We start from the raw sequence: 21,149 nt of genomic DNA, 5'->3' as shown, positions 1-21,149 counted from the left end.
TGTATTCCTTGGAGATCTTGTCTTGTCCATCCTCCCTTGTCATTGGTATCTAGCTCTAGGCTATCCTCATGCAAACCCAATGTCATCTCTTTATATCCATTATAATCCTAGCTATCTACCATCCTATCCAGCCATCTCATCCTACTCCTCTAGCTATCCTTGGTCACAAAATCTCTCACCATCATTGGATGCATCCTGCCAAATCCATATCTTTCGCTATCAACTCATCCTTAGCTTTCGCATCTTGCACAGCATCGAACCATCCCGCTATCCTATCATCCTGAGCTTTTGCCTGCTTGTAACTATCTTGGTCAGCTTCAGCTTGTAAGTATCTTGGTCCGTCAGCTTGTACATCCTCTTTAGCTTAGTACCATTGTATCTATCCAGCTTTTGTGTCAGTTCCTCCTTGATCAGCATCTTGCACACATCGCACATCTTGGTTAGCTATTCCAATGCATCCTTTAGCTAGATTTCTTGTCACCAAAGTGTTATCCTTCTTAGTTCAGCTTGCCAGACGCACCACTCATCCCAATCCACCAGCTTAGGTGCTCTCTGATAGGTCCTTGCAGGATATAGCTTTCCTCATGTCTGATCTTGGTCCGTTAGTACCTCGTCCTACCCATCTCGTTGGCAAACGACTCTCTTTTGGATTTTCACTTTCTTTTGATTTGGAATCTTCCCTTTTGGGTCTTGAAGTATCTTTTCCAAGCAATCTCCTTGTTCCCTCCTCAAGGTTGCCATGATCTTCCATATCATGGTATGCTGCAAATGGGGCAATTAGAGCGTAAGGTCTTGATCAAGTCTTTCATTTTTTTTTCTTTTCTGCTTGTGGGTTACCCAGTGTCGGTTCCGCACTGCTTCCTCTAGGATTCATGTGTGATGCTGGGGCAACCCTTGCGTGTTTGTTTCGAGTCATTTTGTCAGTCCTCTGGATAGTTGGTGAACAGGCCTTGATGTTCTTGGTAACCTTGGCAATTAACCAACAGTCCTATAGCAAATCTAGTGCTCAACTACATGGTGGTACTTCTTTTTGAAGTATCCCCCCGCTCAAAAAGCTTCAATGGTTTTCCTTCATCTCCATTATCCCCCATCCATATCCAGCATCTGTCTCTCCTATCCCAGCTTGTGCATCAATACGTCTTTGAATCGCTCCTCACGCTTAGCTTTAGGGATCCACAATCCTAGTCTTAGGGATCCACCAATCAAATCAATCCACCAAGCCTCATCTTTCGAGATCCACAATCCTAGTCCTAGGGATCTCCGAAAACCCATCTTCTGCCAATCTGACTCTTTGAAATCCTGTTGCATCAGCTTTTTAAACCCCTCATCCATCTCTTGATCCTGGATTCCTTTTATAGCGCTCTGCTCCTTCATCTTCCCCTCAATCCCAAGAGTCTTAAGCTTGTTTCTTCTTGTGCATCTGATAGCCCTTTATCATTCTCCCGTAGTGAGAGTTTGAGCTAATTCAGCCCCTTCTCTTCGCCAATCTGAGTCTCCTTGCTCATCTCGGATTCTTGAAGCCATCGAGCCTCATTTCTCTCTTCGCCACCTTCTTGAGGGGGCATCATCTAAGTCTAGTCTCTCCTCTTCTTATTTGAGACTGGGGCAACCATGTTGCTAAAACATCTTCCTCGTGTCGTCTTCATTCAAACTTTTTTGAAATAGTGTTGTCTCAACACTATGTCAAAGAGGGGCAAAATGTAGACACCTAAATTTGATTACATTGCTTTGGTAATCCTATTTAGTTATTGTTAGAAATGGAAAAAGAAATATGTAAATAAGCAATACCAGGAAAGAATCTAACTGAGTAAATGCATGAAAAGATATTACCATAAAATAAGAGAGAGAAAGGTTCAAGCTCCAACATCATGAGACAAGATATTTGGAAAGGGGAAAGCAAAGAAAACCCCTTGTGACATTATGAATGAGGCATGAAAAGCCTAAGAAGGAAGAGAGAGAGCAAGAGAGCAATCGCTCATACAATATTTGAGAAGAGGAAGAAAACCTCATTGTGAAATGAGAGAAGAGGGTCATCTCTTAAATAGAGATGAGAGAGAGGAGTTAGAATGTAACTCCCATGTCTATGAATGCCACCATTCATAAGTGTGTGAGGCCAAGTGTGAGATTCCTCTTAAGGAGGAATAATCTAAATTACAAATTACAATAAATATTTGTCCTCACATATTCCACTAGAGGACAAAATACAATGTAGTGGAAAAAGGACAAAAAAGAAATATATTAGGATACCTTGGCTTATATCCTAATATATTACAACAATAAAGAAAGAAGGTCTAACCTTGGTTTATAAATATACCAAGGAAAGATTACAACTTCTAACACCCCCCTTTAATCTTTACTTGGGGAAATTACATCAAAGGGTATTAAACCCATAATTTACAAAAATCTGCAACTTAATCTTCAATATGAAGTAATTTGATTGTCTTGAAGCCATATGGAACATTTGTAGATCCAAGAGAAGTACATGAGTCCTTTGAATGTGATCAAGTGGAAGCATAGGCAGATCTTCGTATTTGAAAAATCAAGAAGGTTCCTTGATGGATCACCTGAAAAAAAAAAAAAAAAAAAAAAAAAGAAAAAAAAAAAAAAAAAAAAAACAAGACAACTATCCACAAGTAGAATTACATTGAATGGACAAGTTAGTAAAAAAAATGAAGTTATAATAATTTAATCAAGGAGGAACTAAGAGAGATGAGAATAAATGAATGTGTTCACCAACATGCAATTGAGTTAACATGATATCTAAAATAAGTCATAAGCTCAAAAATGATCATAATATGGGTCAAAATGACCAATCTTTATGCAATAAATCTCTCATGAAAGAAACATACTAATGCACAAATGACCACAGACAAGGCCAACTAATGAAACCTGCATCAACATTGCATCAATCACATGGATATAGACAGTCCATTAATGAGTCATCCCACTATAAGTGAATGGATCGCGACTCCATCACCTACATGACCCACGATTTAGGCAATAAAGAATGCAGAACATTATCACATTGTATATTTATCAAAGGAATATAAGAGAGACAATAATAAATAAGTAGAACATGTGCCTCAAGCACTAAATAATTCAAGTTATAGTTTTTCCAAGAATTATAGCTGAAGTGGACCAACGGAAGGGTTTATGAGGAGTAACAACATATTGCCTTCAAATAAGAAATCCATCATGGACAAGCAACATCATTGCCATGAGGAAAAAGATCAACATGGGTTAAAACAACTTTCTCAAATAAAGTCTCCAATATAAGGAGTGCTCCAAGATATGGTAGCCTCGTCACCTATACAATCAAACATGAGCAAAGTGTAGGAAGTCATACCATGATTAAATCAAAACTAGGAGCATACACTAAGGAGATAAAGAGATTGAAATGGGAAATCCCCATAAAATATCATCCTCGCACTGAGGAACAAAAATGGAACAACATGGAGAGAAACTCCATAAATATCAACCTTTCAAAGTAGAGCATATAGAATCAAATGGAGGGAAAATCCATGTAAATATTAATCTTTCAAAGTGGAATCAATAGAACCAAATGGAGGGAAACTCCATATAAAATGAGTGCACACCAATATAGGATGGAGGTATACTCCATGGGCCAGATAAGGAAACTATGTATCAGTTATACTGAGGGGACCTACATAGTTATCCTTGAAAAAATTGGCTCCCTGTGCAACTCAAAATGTCATATAAATCATGTATATCAAAGGTACCAACATGGGCATAGAACAATGCTATAAAAGCATAAAACTGCAACCATGTCTAGATAGATCAATTAACTCAAATCATTAAATAATGAAGGCAATAGTGTAAGATACTCATAAACTTGAATAATTGAGATAAAAAGAAGTATTTAGAAGAGCAATAAGCATAAGTTATCAGTTAAAATCTCCATGCAAAGTGAACACAAGTGAGAAGATAGAAAGGATGGGCCCACCATCAAAGACAAGAATCCTCAAAAAAGGAATTATAAATGAGGATATTTAAAAAAACTTAACTTTTTATGTTAAAACTAAAAATAAAAATAAAACTTTGATTAGTTTTAATTTTTAATTCTAAGAAAATTTCTCAAAAAGAAAAATCCTGCTTAAACTTCTCCCTTTTCTTACTTAAAACCATGTATAGTAGTAAGAGAGATTTAAAGTAAAATATTGCACTTGTGTTGGAGCTGTTTGACAATGAATGATAAAATGCCAAAAATAGATTGACAAAAGGCAATGATAAAAAACAAATGATGCCTCTGTCAAGAGCTAAAAAAAGAAAGAATCTTGCAAGAAAAGACAAAAAAAACGTTACTCACTCATCCAGTGCTATAATCAGCCCATGTATGTTAAATTACAACATTAAAAGCACTGGGTCAACTTGCAGCCAAAAAACCTTCAATCTTCTTTTGAAGCTTTGTAAGTTGCGAAAAATGCCTATAATTGAGAGGTAGGTTAAGAGTGCTAATACCCTCGCATTTTTAACCAGTTTTGCACCACTTATAAGGGTATTGTAGAACTCATGAAAGACGGGGTTCTAATCCGATATACAAATTTCCTGAACAGATGGGGTTAAGAGCTTCAACAGGGAACCGAGCCTAACACTCTGGCTCTTGCAACTGAACATCTGCATCATGTATATATCACTAAAACAGTGACAATAGTAAAACGAAGGGGCCTGTGCAGTGGATTTTTCCAAAAAAAAATAGGGTGCTAACAACAGCAGAAACTCGGAAACGCCCGCGAGAAGAAATGTAACAAAGAAATTGTCATCTAACTAAAATTACGTGATTTCATATTATCCTAAGCCATATTAGAAATCTATGGTCAACAGCGTCACCTTCAGAATACAATGCCCCAACATATTAGAACTGAAGGGCACCAGAGTAATAGATTAGCAGGAGAGTCCCTACCTTGTACTAAATAGTAAGCTCAAAGTCAAATATATTTGAATGCATTTTCCATAATGCCCCTCTATTTTTGCCTGCATTGCCATGCCAAACTGCAGTAAAAATTGAAGTCTATGACAGTATCTTAAGTCAATCCTTCAAAGCATTTCTATTTTCTTCATGAACAGTTGACAGGTGCAGGCAGGTCCCAGAGCCTTAGTGGCGCCGGGCTTGGCCATAACATGCTTCAGGCTGCTGCTGAAGATGAGGACGAGCAAAAGGCTGCTGGAACCATTCATGAGGATGCATATAGTGCATTGCAGGATTTGGACAAGCAAATTGTGTAGATTGTAAATACACAACAGATGCATAATGTGCACCCATGTGACCAGGATTGAAAGGCCTCATCATAGCATCTGGAGGAACATAGCCCATTGTATTTGGAGGAGCTACCCATGGACCAAGGGTATGTGGTTGGAGTAGATGAGCCTGTGGTTCCATATGAACCTGTGCTCTGTGTGTTGCCCCTAACTGAGGAAATTCAATGCTACAATTAATAATTGGAGGATACAACGCGTGCATATTGAATGGTCCTAAGTTTAAGCCAAACCCAGGTTCATGTCGTTGATTGTACCTATCATAACTTCGGTCAAATTTCGGGTCTTTCCGATCTATCTCATGATCTCGAAATATAGCTACTCTATTGTTGTTAGATTTTACCCTACTAGAAGGCTCCCTGTCTCCTTTAGAAGAACTAGTCAAACCCACTCCAGAGGAACAATCAGTCAAGACTTTTGTATGAATATTTTGAAGTTGATCTTTGGTATGCTGTCCCTAGGGACTTGGAACTCTCAGGGAATAGCACTACTCATAATCTGCTAAAGCAAAATCATCCTCATCTGATGTTCCTAAATCCCCTGAGCTGGTATCATTAAAAATTCGTGCTCGTGCCTGTATTTAATAGCGAGAATCCAAATGATGCATCTGATTCTGTGAACCACAAGTCTACTCCAGACCAAGCTGCTATAAAACATTACCAGCAAGCTGCAGGAATAATAAGTCAAATATCTTTTGACTCCGATGAAAGTGTCTCACCCAAGAAGCCAGCATCTTTAACAGAAGTGGCGAAACAGAAAAAGCTTAGTGGGAATCTAGAGACAGCTTCTGACATGCATGTCAGGAAACAGATCTCTGAGGCCAAATCAAAGGAACTAAGTGGTCATGATAAGAAGAAAGCATTGCGAGTCACAACAATGCCATATACGAAAAGGAAGAAACAAAAGAATGGAATGCCGAACAAACAAAAAAAAACATTAATTAGGATGATTCGGCGGGAGTCGAGATCGGTCCGTCTTCTCCGAACTTCAACCTCCTCAGCCTCACTGCGCGACTTGAACAAGGAATGAAGAAGAGGCGGGACAGCATGGTATGAAGGCATCGGGCTGGGGAAAGAAGAAGAGGCGGGAGAAGTGTGGTAAGAAGCAGTCGGGCTCGTAAGAAACATCCCTTGCGATAAGTCGTGCCGTCCTCCTCGACCACCGTGATTTGAAACCTGAGACGGAGCTCCTGAACAGGTCTGAGCAAAGAACAACCAGCAGAAAATAGAGATGAAGACGAAACAGAGAATGGACATATCTTGCAGAGCTCTCTCTGTCCTTCTCCAAAAACCTCCTCAACCTTGCCATCTCCCCATGACCACAGATCCAAAATCCAAAATCCAAAACAAAGAGATCGCCTTGGATCTCTACACGAGAAGCGTGAAAGGCTTCCTCTTCCTACCAGAGGCCTAGGGAAGCCAGAATGTCATAAAACCAATCGAACAGAAACATTATCTCAAGATATTAAAAATTTCAACCCTAAACCTCGAGAATTCTTAGCAATACCCAGATGGGAAATCCTTTCGAAATCAATGTTTACGGCAACGACCCACCTGATATTTCACCCTGCGGAACAAAACCCAGATGCAGATTTGCGCTAAACCATCGGCCAAAAAATAGCCCAGAACTAAGAAAAAAACTTCAAAATAAATAGCGAAACTGCTGATACGAACTACTCAGGGGTAGCCGATCTGCAACATCATGAAAAAAAAAATTGGTCTCGCTTGCTATATTTTATGGATTTGTAAGGATAGAGAGGGTTTACGAGCCGGAAGAAACGAATAGAAAGGGTTTGATTTTTCAACGAATAGCGTGAATTTTTGCCCTTGTAAGTAAATGTTATAACCAAAAACAAAATAGATTAGACAAAACAAGAGTCAAAAAAAAAATTTGATATCTAGATAGAGAAACCTTTTGGCGGCAACCCTGCCAAAGGGGGTTAGATGAAAACTAATATAAAATAAGAAGTAACCTGCACAAATTAGAGCAAACAGAAGTTAATCAGGTTTGGCGGTAAACTAGCCAAACCCAAAAAAAAATCAATTTCTTCCATCTTAAAAGGATTAAAGAAGAAATTAGTGAAATCTCTCTCAAGAGTATCCTTCGAATCGTACCTTCATGCAAACACTCAAAACAATGATTAAACTGCTCTGATACCATGTTAGAAATGGAAAAAGAAATATGTAAATAAGCAATACTAGGAAAGAATCTAAGTGAGTAAATGCATGAAAATATATTACCATAAAATAGGAGAGAAAAAGCTTCAAGCTCCAACATCATGAGACAAGATATTTGGAAAGGGAAAAACAAAGAAAACCCCTTGTGACATTATGAATGAGGCATGAAAAGCCTAAGAAGGAAGAGAGAGAGCAAGAGAGCAATCGCTCATACAATATTTGAGAAGAGGAAGAAAACCTCATTGTGAAATGAGAGAAGAGGGTCATCTCTTAAATAGAGATGAGAGAGATGAGACAAGATATTTGGAAAGGGGAAAACAAAGAAAACCCCTTGTGACATTATGAATGAGGCATGAAAAGCCTAAGAAGGAAGAGAGAGAGCAAGAGAGCAATCGCTCATACAATATTTGAGAAGAGGAAGAAAACCTCATTGTGAAATGAGAGAAGAGGGTCGTCTCTTAAATAGAGATGAGAGAGAGGAGGGTCATCCAACATATTTAACATAATTGGCACAAAAATTGTACACGAAAATTTTGAATTCTTTGACATCACACGTACACTCACTTGTTACTTTAAGATGTTCAACATTTAGTTGAAAAGCAAGATTAAGTGAACTTGCGTAATGCTCATTCTCTGTTTCTGGAAACCCTTGGTAGTTGATGGATGAGTTTGAGGTAGTTGATGAAAGTGGAATACTTATTTCAAACATGCTACTCGATATATCGATGATTTGGTCTTGAAGCAGGTGATGTGTCATGGCCTAAAAAAGAGTTGAAATATTAGATATATGATGGAATAGAAACTATACGTTAATTTGTGGTTATGGAGTGCAGTGGACATAAAAAAATTCACCATCTCGAAATCATAAGTGGGACTACATTTATAGAATGTACACGATTTTTAAATAGACTTGGCCCAAAGTCTAGCTAGCAAACTTGAGTATAGAGACACATAAAGGGGTATAAATGAAAATACAATATCATAGTAATGAAGTTTGTTTTTTTTTTTAAATAGCAATATAAAAATTAAATGAAGAGCTACACATTTAGGTCGTCCAAACTTAAAAATTATTGTGACATATGACTAGCACTTGCACCAGAAAGAGGTGCAAGGGGTACGCCGATAGGTCTTATTAGAAAAGAAAAATTCAAGAGATGTCAAATTCAAGGAAATGTTTTAAATTGTTAGCATTGAATTAATATTTTATATAAAATAGAGGCATATATACATGAGTAACCTCTTTAGAGGTTCAGACATTGTACATTTGTTGAAATATTTTTTCAATTGTATATACAAAAGGATTGAAAGTCATAAATGAAGCTTCATATTACATAAGGAAGTGTATAAAAGGAAAGAAATTTTTTAAATTGTTAGCATTGAATTAATATTTTATATAAAATAGAGGCATATATACAGGAGTAACCTCTTTAGAGGTTCAGACATTGTACATTTGTTGAAATATTTTTTCAATTGTATATACAAAAGGATTGAAAATCATAAATGAAGCTTCATATTACATAAGGAAGTGTATAAAAGGAAAGGTCTTCAACAAATTTTGTTCCTTACGAATCATTCATTAGAAAGCTCCTTGATCTCATCAACTAATAAGTAGGATATTCTTTCAATTGATAAGTAGGATATTTTTTCCATAGCATTTTTGTGAAGTAGCTTCAAAGATATGATTCAACTATGTAGGTTTTGAGTCGAGTTGATTGACCCATGTTTCATGAGTAGTGGCTCACAAGAACCCATATAACATCAAAATGAATGGAACACTTAAGCAATTATTGCATGTTTAGGTGATTCTAACAAAGCCAAATCTTCTCATTAGGTCACATATTCAATAATACATAAAGTTGAGTATTTAACATGTAACCATGAGCATGAGAATGTCGTAGATAAAAGTCAAATAAGATTTACATGCACATTGAAACATGTTAGTTGTATGATATTGAGGTAGCATATATTCGACTAAATTATATAATTAAGATTTTGTTGGAAAAAAATGGTATTTAAAAAATAGTTTATTAATCTTCTCGCATTAATACAAGACCTATTAAAAGCTAGGAATATTATTTTTTTGTTATTCTTTTTAACTTGAATAGAATATTGACAAGATTCATCTTGGTTGAGAGTTGTGTAATATCCATGCTATGTTCATTACTAATAACTATTCCCATCGAATATAATATACATCCCACTGACATCACTAAAATGAGATGAGCCTTAGTCTTTGTTGTTGTGGCTATCAAGCATACTTTTATCTATAAAAGGAACATAGTCTTATCTCTTTTGAGCTTACATTTAAAATTTTAGTTAAATTTGGAGAATGATTGAAATTTTTCTTCTATTTCTAACTTTTTTTTTTTTCATTTTTTTTTTCAGTTTTTAAAATTTGATAATTTATGTAATATGTATATTTATTTTCCTCCAATCAAGTATTTATATGGTAAAAATAGTTATTCAAACTTTTGTCATCAATTTCTAATAGTAAACTTTTTTATAAGAGATATTTTAGAAATGAACCAAATGAATATTTTTTGAATTAAATTAATGTGAGCATTACTTAAATCTGATGTGTAATAAATCAATTATACTCACAAAGAAAAGAAAAGAAAAGAATTTTACAAACAATTTTATCTATGAATATAAATAAATCAACAATAAGGTTTAATTGGTGTTATTTTAAGGTCATTCATATTAATTCAACAAAAATAATTAAAAAATCTTTTACTAATACGTTATAAATTAATAATTTATTATTCTTTACTCCAAACTAATTAACAAAAGCATGTAAAATTTTATAATGCATACTGAATCATTCTTAATGTGAACACATTCTTGATATAGATTCTTTAAAGTTCATTTCATATTGGTCAAAAAATTCTCTCACTTGAGCTTAAATTCAAAATTTTAGTTGGCAAATTTGGAGTGATTGGAATCTTTATCCATTTATAACAATTTTTGTAAATTTACAAAATTTGTTTCATAGTAAACTCTTCAATTTAATCATTATTTTTTTTTTTTCCTTCAATCAAATATTTATAATTAATTAATTGAGCAAATGAATGTATTAAAATATATAAATTTAGGAACATGTCACATAAATTTGCATCAAGTTGGCTTCCACCAATAGAATCAAATGGCATAGAGTTAGGAATTGAGTTTGAAAGTCTAAGTTTTCTTAGAAATCCCAAGCAGTCTAGGAACATACTCAAGCATCTTGGAATGTGCAAACTTGCAAACTCCTGCACTTACCATTTCAAACCCCCCTTGTTGCCTTGGCACAACTGCAAGAAATCAAGAAACACCAAAAACCAAAGCAACAATCAACTATGGAACAATTTGCAAGCCTAATCCACAGCAGGATCACAATTTTTAAATTTCTCGCCTTTTGCTCAATTCTAGGAACCTTCAGAACCTTTTGATTCACCTCCCTCCGGCCGCAAAATATTCAAATAATCCACCATAAATTGCAAGGTCCTTCCAAGGGAATCGTGTTATAATTTCAAAAACTATAAAATCAATTGAAAGTTCTAGCCTTGATCTATATACTCCAAAGTAACCAGAATTAAAAGAACCTGTGATCAAATTCAATTTACTGAGGAAGTTGAATAACACCGATCATGTAAACAAATTAAACAATGTCAGATCATCCATTCATAACTAAATCAAACAAATTCGTTTAAGTGCATGGGCTGCTTGGAAAAATCTTCATCTTCAAGTGTCAATAAAAAGAAATCATTCAAATAATTTAGGAAAGGTTTTAATTTTAACACAATGCTCTAATAATATAGGAGAAAAGTTCGTACATGTCTCTATAAGTCTAATCTTTGAGACTTAGAAAATACTCCAATAGTACATATTAAATTTTATTTATTTTCAATTATCTCTAAAGAAAAAAGTTTTTGGCAAAAACATATATATTTTAAATAAATATTTTAAGAATTATTATATTATCTTAGGGTACATATATAATTTGAGGAGTGATGAATAATGACTTAACAAATAGTCCAACAAAAGCCTACAATAGAATGGTAATTTGTGAGCATCTTATGTATGAGGTCTTCAGGTCTTGGGGTTTGAGTGTACTCACACTTAATAAATAATAATAATAAATTACAAATAGTTATATTGCTATCACGATTTAACTATGTGATTTTGACTCAAACTCAATGACCCATGTGTCATGAGTAGTGATTCAACATGAATCCATCTCTCATGAGAATAAATGGAACACTTAGCACTCATTGGATCTAGGTGATGCTTATAGGGGTGAAGCATTGGGACTTCCCGAGAGGTCACCCATCACAATACTACTCCAGCCTGAGTGCGCTTAACTACGAAGTTTCCTCCATGGTTAAACACAAAGCTTGCAACCCCATTTGACTTCTTGTGGAAATTATCTCCTACTTATAAATTACAAATAGTTCAAATAGTTAGTCCAAACATTCTTAATTACAAAGATATTGTTCAAATTTGATCTGCAAATCACAGGCCAAAAAATCATGTTAATATAATTAGAGATCAACCCAAAGTTATAGTCTAGAACAATATCTTATTCAATATTTCCAACAAGTGGAATAGAGAATAGAGCTTTAATTGATCTCATATATAAATGCATAGAATAAATCATTGAAAGGGATTGAAAGAAAGGAACTTGAGTAGAAGTGGAATCAATCCAATGTATTACAAGATAATCTGAGAGATGGAAGCCATAATTATAGCTCCTTGTAATCCCTTCATGGTGGCTTTGTGATTTCCCTCTAATTATCATCCAGATATATGTAGAACACAAATTAAGTTTGATTATATTATACCTCCCTAGCCAATGTAAAGGTGAAGTTACAATGGACCTTACTATTCAAGTTGTATATTTGTGCTAAATATAGATTCTTATAGTATATTTCCACACTTTATAATTGCTCATTACTATTGTCTATTATAGTAGTAAATGAAATTATTATTGTCATTTATTTCAACAAATGAAATTCCAAAAAAACTGTAAACAGTGAGCAAGATTTACGGATGACACGCTCAGTGTTCTTTTTATTCATGCATGCATGACAGTTCACGTGCATTGTCTATGTTTCCACGTTTGATACCTATTTCATGCTAGTTTTCTATTTGTCAACAAAATTCCCATTTTTTGTTTTTCAACAAATTGCCTGCATTTCAGACAAACTGGAGTCAAAGTTGATGCATTTGTGAGAGCTTTGCACAAGCCGCTTTTGTGTTCATCATGATGTTAACATGGAGCATGTGTGTTTGTCATAAATCTGAGTTACTATTCAATTTTTTTTTCTTTTGCATTGAATATTTATTGTAAGTGGGTTTGTTTAGATACGTAGGGTTAAATTTTCATGACAGACTAAGTTTGAGTCTTGAATCTCGGGTGAGATTCTTCAGGGTATTGCAATGCCACATATAAAATCTAGTCACATTCATATTAAACACGGTTTATTTATTTAATTTGAACTTCAAATCTTTATATTTGCACTAAGACATACATTGTAGCCCGAGTAGAAGCAATAGAAAGGACAAGAAGTACGATCCCCTGTATTCATTGGCAAAGATGAAGAGCTACAATGATGTAACTAAGCTCTTAAATGAAATTAATATTTGAAAAGAAATCTCATAGTAAGTTGAAACAAATCTTGTTTGAAATTTACACTCACAGAGTGAGCAAAAATAAGTAATGTTGTTGCACAAGAAGTGTAGTTTCTCCAAATAATGGTTGCAGATGGCATAGCTACAGAAGCATCTACAACCACTTCTGACCCAAGAGAAGATGAGCTCATCTTGTATAATGTGCCTGTTGTGTTCATGTCCTTTGCTCGCTCCCAACATCCATTATCTTTGTTTCCATCACCCACCTACTTGTAAGTATACAAAAAGATAGAAATTAATGAAGTGTTGCTAGTGAAAATTGGGTTAAAAATTTGTGTTTATGGTAGGCTAAGAAGACAAAAAACACTCTAATGAGGGATGTGGTTGGTTTTAGACAGGTACTGAGCACAACAGTAATCGTTAGGGCCAGAACGTTTCTAGTCTCTAGCATCTCATCTTTCAATACATCTAAATGTACTTACAAGGCCGGTGGATTACCGGGTGGAGCAAGATGTTTCATCAACGCATTAGAGTTTTAACTATTGGGCTTTAGTGTGAACTAATCCATTTTCACAAATTCTCTGTTAGACCCTAACTAAAATGAATAGAATGATCTGTCTATGATAACCCTAATGGTAGCCAAATGCATGTTTTTTGAAACCAAAAATTTCAACTGAAAAATAGGTAGTAAGAATTATTAATAATAAGGAACTGGTAAAATAATTTCCTAAAGCTAAAAAATCCAAATAGAGCCCATGTATTCTATTTGGAGAACGCCTGAAAAACATGTTGATTCATACAATTAATAACTGCATGATATGCTCAAAATAAAGTTACCACAGTCTAGAATTATAACTTGTTATTGAATGGAAATGAAGTAGAATTGTGTATAACTTGACTAGTAATCTAGAATAATACTCCGTAGCAGCTCCGTGTCTTGAGCTATTATAAAAACCATGTATTAGACCAGTGCTTGGAATGCATTTATTCCATTGAACCCAATGTGATTTGACTTGGAAGTAGATATTCAAACAGACTTATGTAGAATGAGACTTGAAAGAACTCAAATGTGGAATCACCATTCCTCCATCACTTCACAAAAGGTATAGAGAACTTATTCAGACGAAAAATAACTCACCTTATGAACCAACAATATGTGTCCAAGAAAATGATAAGGAACGGGTCATTAAAGAGCCAAAGAAACCCATATCATTGTTGTTAATGTTCTTTTAAGTTCTATTGTTTCCATCTTGTACCACCAAAATTCATCCTTTTTATCCGCATGACCAACATTTCAAATTTCATCCCACCATGCCTAAAGCTCTGTGTCACCTCTTACAAGTTCATCATTATCGTTGTAATAGATGGACACATATTTCCCAACCCATTTTTGTATTGCAGACCATATATCGAATCCATCAATAGCAAAAGGATAGTCTTGGATCACCAGCCTTAGCCCATGGGGCATCGATTCATCCTCCTCTGCCATTCCCTTGTTTTATATGAAATTCTGGGTGTCAGTATCTTCCAAAGGATTAAATTTTGGAGGAACCCAACTAGACAATGTTAGTAATTTAGTACCTTTTGAGAAGATCAGCAGGTAAGCCTTCCTCGTCAAATCTCCAAATTTTTGTAAACAATAGCAATCAATTCCATGAATACTTCTGTAGAAACAACGTTCTTTCAGTTAATCCTTCAGCATTTATGAGAATATGGCGAGCGAGAGCATTGATGCTCATTGTATCACGAAAATGAGGGCTTAACATCTTATGAAGGGGATGCAAGGTGCTCAGGTTTCTATTTGTGGTGATTACAACTGGTTCCATGATTGCGTGTCCTCAGCCTGAAATCCCCAAAAAATAAAACTCCATGTCATGATTTTGGATCTCTTCTTCAATCAGTGTGATTGTTAAACAAAATACTGAAAGTGAATAAGATGTTGAATCAATGTCTCTTGCCGAAGGCCAAGAGACTTCCTAATTTATCCTTCTGTAATATTGATATAGAACTTTTAAATCTCCTTGAGATCTTAGAAACTACCAAAAATTTATTGGAAGTACTTACCGGTGGCTAATCAATTCACGGTGCCCAGATTCTTAACTGTGACATGAGCTTTAGCAAGAAAGGGTGTACTCCATAAGAGAGTCTCTGCAAAATGAATGGGAGAACTCTTGAATCGCAGCATACATGGATGACTTGAGGTTCCTAAAATCTTACCTTGAGCTGAGAGAAATCGAATTTGATTTATTTCATACTTTTTACTGACGCAAAATCATAATGGAAAAGATTTATGTAAGATTTTCTGATTGCAGATCATAATGTACAAGATTATCTCATTATAGAAGTAGATAGACTAACGACCCAGCTTCCTAATTTGTTAGATGTAACATCAAGTGATTATAAAGATCGTAGATGGTAAATCACAATGTAGTCGGTGACTGAAGATGGTTTACATAAAGGTTCTCAGGCGTGAGACAACTTCCGGCTGGAATGAACTCCAATGGGAAAGCCTATCGGCTAAAAAATTAATATTGTTTTACACCATTTACACATATTTTAAAATATATTAAACCATATCAATTTAGAAAATCTATAATTTAATCTTCTTAGTATGTGGTCTCTCTTTACAGAAATATTCAATTGAAATAATTATCCATTTCTAAATATATACATCTATTTAAATTAGTATATATTAACTTAAAATAAAACATAATAGATAGCTTCAATATTTCTACATTTCATAGATTGCTTTTAATAACCAATATGTACTTTTTAATCCAAACTATGATCCTAATTTTTCTTCACCTTAACATATAAAATGAAAATACATAAAAATTTATATATCTTTAGTCCTATTTAATATTAATGGATTTTAGTAACAAATGACACACAAATGATAAGATAAGATAAATTTATTTATGTCCAACAGGAGACCAACAAGGGTCTAAGGGACTGGAAATAGTACAAAGGGCAAATGTCAATAGGGGGGAGCACCAAACAGTGTCCGCAGAAAGAACATGAAAGCAAAACAACAAAAGAACCAAGAAAAAGGGAATAAAAATAGCTAAGAACTCCTCACAGGCGAGAAGTAGTCCAGAATGGAAAGGTGAACAATACAACAATAAACTTTAGCTCAGTGGTGGCGAGCCTCCTCGATGATGGCCCATAAAGTCAAAATGTCATCAATGGTCTAAAAATCTATACGAAACCTAGCCTAGCCTCTAGCTTGGTAATGTCATTGATCCAGCTCTCTGGACAAGATACCATTCAACACAGTCACATAGACTTTGGCGAAAGTATGCCCGACCATGATGGTCTTGTAGTTTCTAGGGTCAGAGGCTGGCCCAGATTTTATGGATCAGATAGATAATATGCTGTGACCTAGAGTCAAGGAAGCTGACACAAACCACTCAAATAAAAAGCACTATAAGAAAGGGACCCAGGACTAAAAGAACATGGCACAAAGAGATCTACATTGTAGCAAAGTGAACTTTCGTTTCTTATGGCAAAGAAAGAAGTGATAGTCAAGCCTCAACTGAGAGGAAGAGGAGGAAGAAGAGGGTGGAGCAGAGCAAAGCATGTGATGAAAGGATTTGCAGTCCTCATCAAACCACTGGTTCATGGGGCAAGACCTGTGAGTGGGGTGAGGGGTGAGCGTAGAGGTGCAATGGGGAATGGAGAGAAGGGTAGAATCCCACAAGGCGGACACAAGTGAGTGGAACATGGAGGTGACTTCCTCGGAGTCAAGGAAGGGGTTGTAGGGGAGAAGCCATTTGAGGTGATGGATGAAGAGCTTCACGTCACCATCGAAGAAGCGAAAAGAAGTGCGAGAATGGGGGGAGGGGAGAGGGGGGAGTCCGCTAGAAGATGAGGGGCAAGAAGAAGTAGATAATCAAGGGGAGGAGGTGTCAAGGGTCCTCAAAGGGTGATGCTAAAGAAGGCATGGTTAGCTGAAGGAAGGCAAAAGATGGTCAAGCAGCAAATGAGAGGGATGAAGGAGGCAGTAGAGAGAACATAGTCTACAATGCTAGCATCACCACTATGTGGCCAACAAGTGAAGAGTTCAAATCTAGGAAAGAAAGAGAGCCCATTCAAGATCACTAAGTTAGAAGACTCACAAAGTTGTAGAAAATTACAACCATACCTAGTGAAGGGCCCCTGACAATCCTCAAAGAGCTGAAGCAGACCTACATAACCAGGATCAGAAGCAGTTGTACACATGGGATCAGACCTATGATCATGGAGAGGAGGTTGTAAGTCTCTGATCTATGCATTAAAGTCTCCCAAAATGATGATGTACCCCATGGCAGAGAATCTGGTAATGTGCTCAAGAAGGTCCTCATAGGGGCCCCCACCCTCAGTGTTGTGGACTACATAGTATGAAGATGCTAGCGGGAAGTAGCAGGCAATGATATAGGTATCTCTATAGAGAAGGATCCCTTGATCAATGAGAATCCACATGAACTTGGCATAGCTGTCAGAGTGAACCAAGGAAATTTTACTGAAAAGGTGGTCCCGAATAAGACAAGCAACCCCACCAGAGCATCTGACCTCGTCTCTAAAAGAGGAGAGTCACTGATAGCCAGAAATACCGAGAAGAGGATGCATGGGGCTCTCATGTGTTTTTGTAATAAAAAGAAGGTCGACAAAACTTATAGCATCGTTAAATAAGCCAAGCATAAACCAAAGGATACAATTATCGTTCCAGCAGTTGAGGCACAAAGAGCTTGTGCTCAACTATCGGTGAGCCCATAATTTGGCCATAGAGGCCGCCCTCAAAACCCAACTTATAGGAAAGGTGTTGCAAATTACTACTTTAAAATTTCTGATGACCGCATATTTACCCTCTTGTTTGGCTACCACAACGAGGGCACAAACTTGCTTGAGTTCCACCACCTATGATCGGGTGAGGTCCTCATCTAGGTAGATCTTAGGGGAAAGAGAATAATTTTATGTTTTCCCTAAGAGCCTGCAACCTATCAGAGAGAGGAACCAGATGAAGGGAGTACCATCAGGGCCTAGCCAACACTTTTCAAGAGTGAGGAAAGAGTATCTAGCAGTCGAGGGATCATCAATGGAGGAGAGACCATAGACTCGTAAGTTTAGTTCACGGGTCCACCTAACCCGCTCATCTTCCATCTTCCCTTGTACTAACTTCTCAATGCCTGAAAGGGGAGCCTCAGTCATAGAGCTGCATAAAGAAGCCCAAGACTTCACCTTCAATTCAGTCTCCAATAACGGTGAAGAATGCCTATCGACGATCTCTGATTGTTTCTCTTTGATAATGTCTAACTCCCTTAGCTACATGGTAGCAGAGTCCAGATTAGCCTTGAGGCTTGAATTTTTAGTGATTAGAGATTACATAGTATCTCATAGAGTGTGGTTCTCGGATTCCAACAAAGCCAACCGTTCTATGAGTTTAATATATAGTGAAGTTGACTAAGCAACAACACTTTGCAGGACATCATTAGCAGACTCCACTGTAGTCAAGTGATCAATGAGCTACTAGAGTGTAATTGGATCAGATAAGGGTGCCATGACTCATAAAGAAGGAAGATACGCTCGCAAAAAGAAGGTGCCCCTGGAAACTCAAATCATTACCACAGATCAAGCATTCTGTCAAATAGTTTATAGACAACTAATCGTTCCAACCATTCCAAGAGTTTAGCATATCATGTGTCATGATTCCACAATAGATGTGTTGAATTCCACCAAATACCTCCACACAGTAGTGGGGTCAAGTCAAGAGAATGGTAACGGGAAAAGAATCTGGAACCAAAATGTGATGCACAATTCGTCGAACAGTTGGAACCTATTTGAAGACATTGGCACCAAACCATTCCTTGACAATTTCCCTATGGTAAAGTCTATAACAGAAGATGTGGAAGTAGTGAGGAGTGGAACCAGAACAACGACTACTCCCGAACAGACCATAGCTATGGTGAGTAAAGCGTAGCAGAGCTGAGAGGTTCCTGAGTGGTAGAAGTAGAAGTCTCGGTGGCAGAAGACAAAGGATAGCGGACCGCTCATGGGAAAAGCAAGGGTCCATAGATGAGATGGCTCACGAGCGACGACAGGAGGTCACGGCGACAACACAAAGGCAGCTCAGCTCACGGGTGACGACTCACAGGCAATGGTAAATATATCATAAGAAAACGAACAACAAGATTATGACTGATTGTATACAAATTTATAACAATACTATTATGAAACGGTAAAACCATGAAAATGAACAACAAGATTATGACTGATTGTAGACAAATTTAGAAGAATCACTCCCAATTACAAGTATTTATGTCCAAGGAGGAAAAATCAAATTGATCCATGTTAACACAAAGGATAGAGCTCAAAAATTCCACATCAACAAAAATCATAACTCCTAGCAAATTCCTCTAACAACCAAAGTCACAATTACGCTCTTAACTTCAAACTTTACACTTAAGATGTTTACAATCAATAAAAAAAACCCAATTTCAAGGGTTTTCACAAGCACAACACAACATATGAAATCCTAACAATGTAACAAGAAAAACTATTCATATCATCGTTGAAGACAAGCATAAAAATTTGGATCATCATTGAAGACAAGCATAGAAATGATAGAAAAGTTCAGCTTAGAGCCATCAAAAGTGGAGCCAATAGACTTTAGTTTGAATATAAAAACGACCCCAATATAGAAAATGCCTGGAAAAAAACTCCAATGTCAAATAAGTAAAACAACTACCACTGTAAAAAAATTAAATTGTTACACAACATGAGATTTTTAACATTGCATAACTTTTAAAAATCAATTGAATCCCTAGATAACAATATTGCAACTTAGCACAATGTGAACTATCCTCAGTCGTACTTGTAAGATGTCGAAGATAAATAAAATATTATGCCTTGCATATTCAAATTATCCTTCTGAAGAGATGCCCAAGTCTAATTTTTCCCCAAATTTACACTCCCCAATTTAAATTTAAATTTCCTACTAAACTCTTGATCACCTAATATCATTAAAACAACCCAAGGTTATTCAAAATTTCAATTGTAACCTCCTAAAATTGTAACAAAATATATTAAATATATAGCATTATAAATGGTGAAAGCAAACTTCAAGTGCATAGCGAAGAGAAATAAGTTGAAAATAAATTAAATTGTGAAAAAAATGTAGGAAATAAAACAATGAATCTAGATATGCATCGAATACCTGGGAATGTAGAAGTATTTGGAAATGTCTTTGAGCTTTATATATATAATTTAATAAATTGATGTATATATTTATTATTATGAATGTATTGCACTCCATCAACCCAAAATAATGTACAGTTCGTATTCCATCATATATTTAACATTTCAACTATTTTATAGGTCATGGCACATCATCCGCTTCAAGATCAGATTATAGATCTATATATCGAGTAGCATGTTTGAGATAAGTATTCCACTTTCGTCAATTGCCTCAAACTCATCCATCAACTGCCAAGGGTTTCCAGAAATAGAAATTGACCATTACACAAGTTCAATTAATCTTACTTGTCAAATAAATGTTAAACAACTAAAAGTAATAAGTGGGCGTACATGAGATGTCAAAGAATCTAACGTTTTGGCTATACATGATATGCTTGAGAATTTCCGTGCCAATTATGTTAAATGTGCTAGATTTTATACTTACATGAGGGAAATGCACACAGATGAACATTATCATCAAGGCAATGCTCCAGCCATTCGTCATGCATTCCAGGACTACCTTAACTGCACTTAGCAATGTGTTATCGATTTAATATAATGTGCTTTACCCTATGCAAACTTGAAATAGACATTGGACATTGAATAACTAATAAGATAGTTTTGTTATTCACTGTTAAAAGTTAATTTATTTTGTTAGATTATCTGTGAGTCTGATTCCCAGGTGGTGGTGAACATGCTTTCTTCGCAAGAGCTTGAGGATGTTAGTTGGCAGCTGGCCACTGTTGTTAAGCAAATTCTTTTCTTCTCTTCCTCTTTTCAGTTCATTAGGTTCACGTATATTCCTCGTGAATGGAATAGAACTGCTGATTGTTTAGCCAAATGGGCATCTAGTCATGATCCAGGTTGGAATATTAG

General features: G+C 36.0%; 1 long non-coding RNA gene and 1 pseudogene across 5 annotated transcripts in view; one reads left to right on the top strand and one right to left on the bottom strand.

The window, feature by feature from the left end:
• Nucleotides 1-21,149, top strand: part of LOC149549839 (uncharacterized) — a 78,688-nt gene that overhangs the window by 22,081 nt on the left and 35,458 nt on the right. The window lies entirely within an intron of this gene.
• Nucleotides 4,775-21,149, bottom strand: part of LOC149549840 (uncharacterized) — a 49,853-nt pseudogene continuing 33,478 nt past the window's right edge.

Source organism: Cupressus sempervirens, chromosome 7 (genome assembly GCF_028749045.1).
Source record: "Cupressus sempervirens isolate cs-2001-9-10 chromosome 7, ASM2874904v1, whole genome shotgun sequence".
Classification (NCBI taxonomy): domain Eukaryota; kingdom Viridiplantae; phylum Streptophyta; class Pinopsida; order Cupressales; family Cupressaceae; genus Cupressus; species Cupressus sempervirens.
The sequence above is the reverse complement of the archived record's forward strand: the minus strand, read 5'-3'. Positions and strand labels throughout refer to the sequence as shown.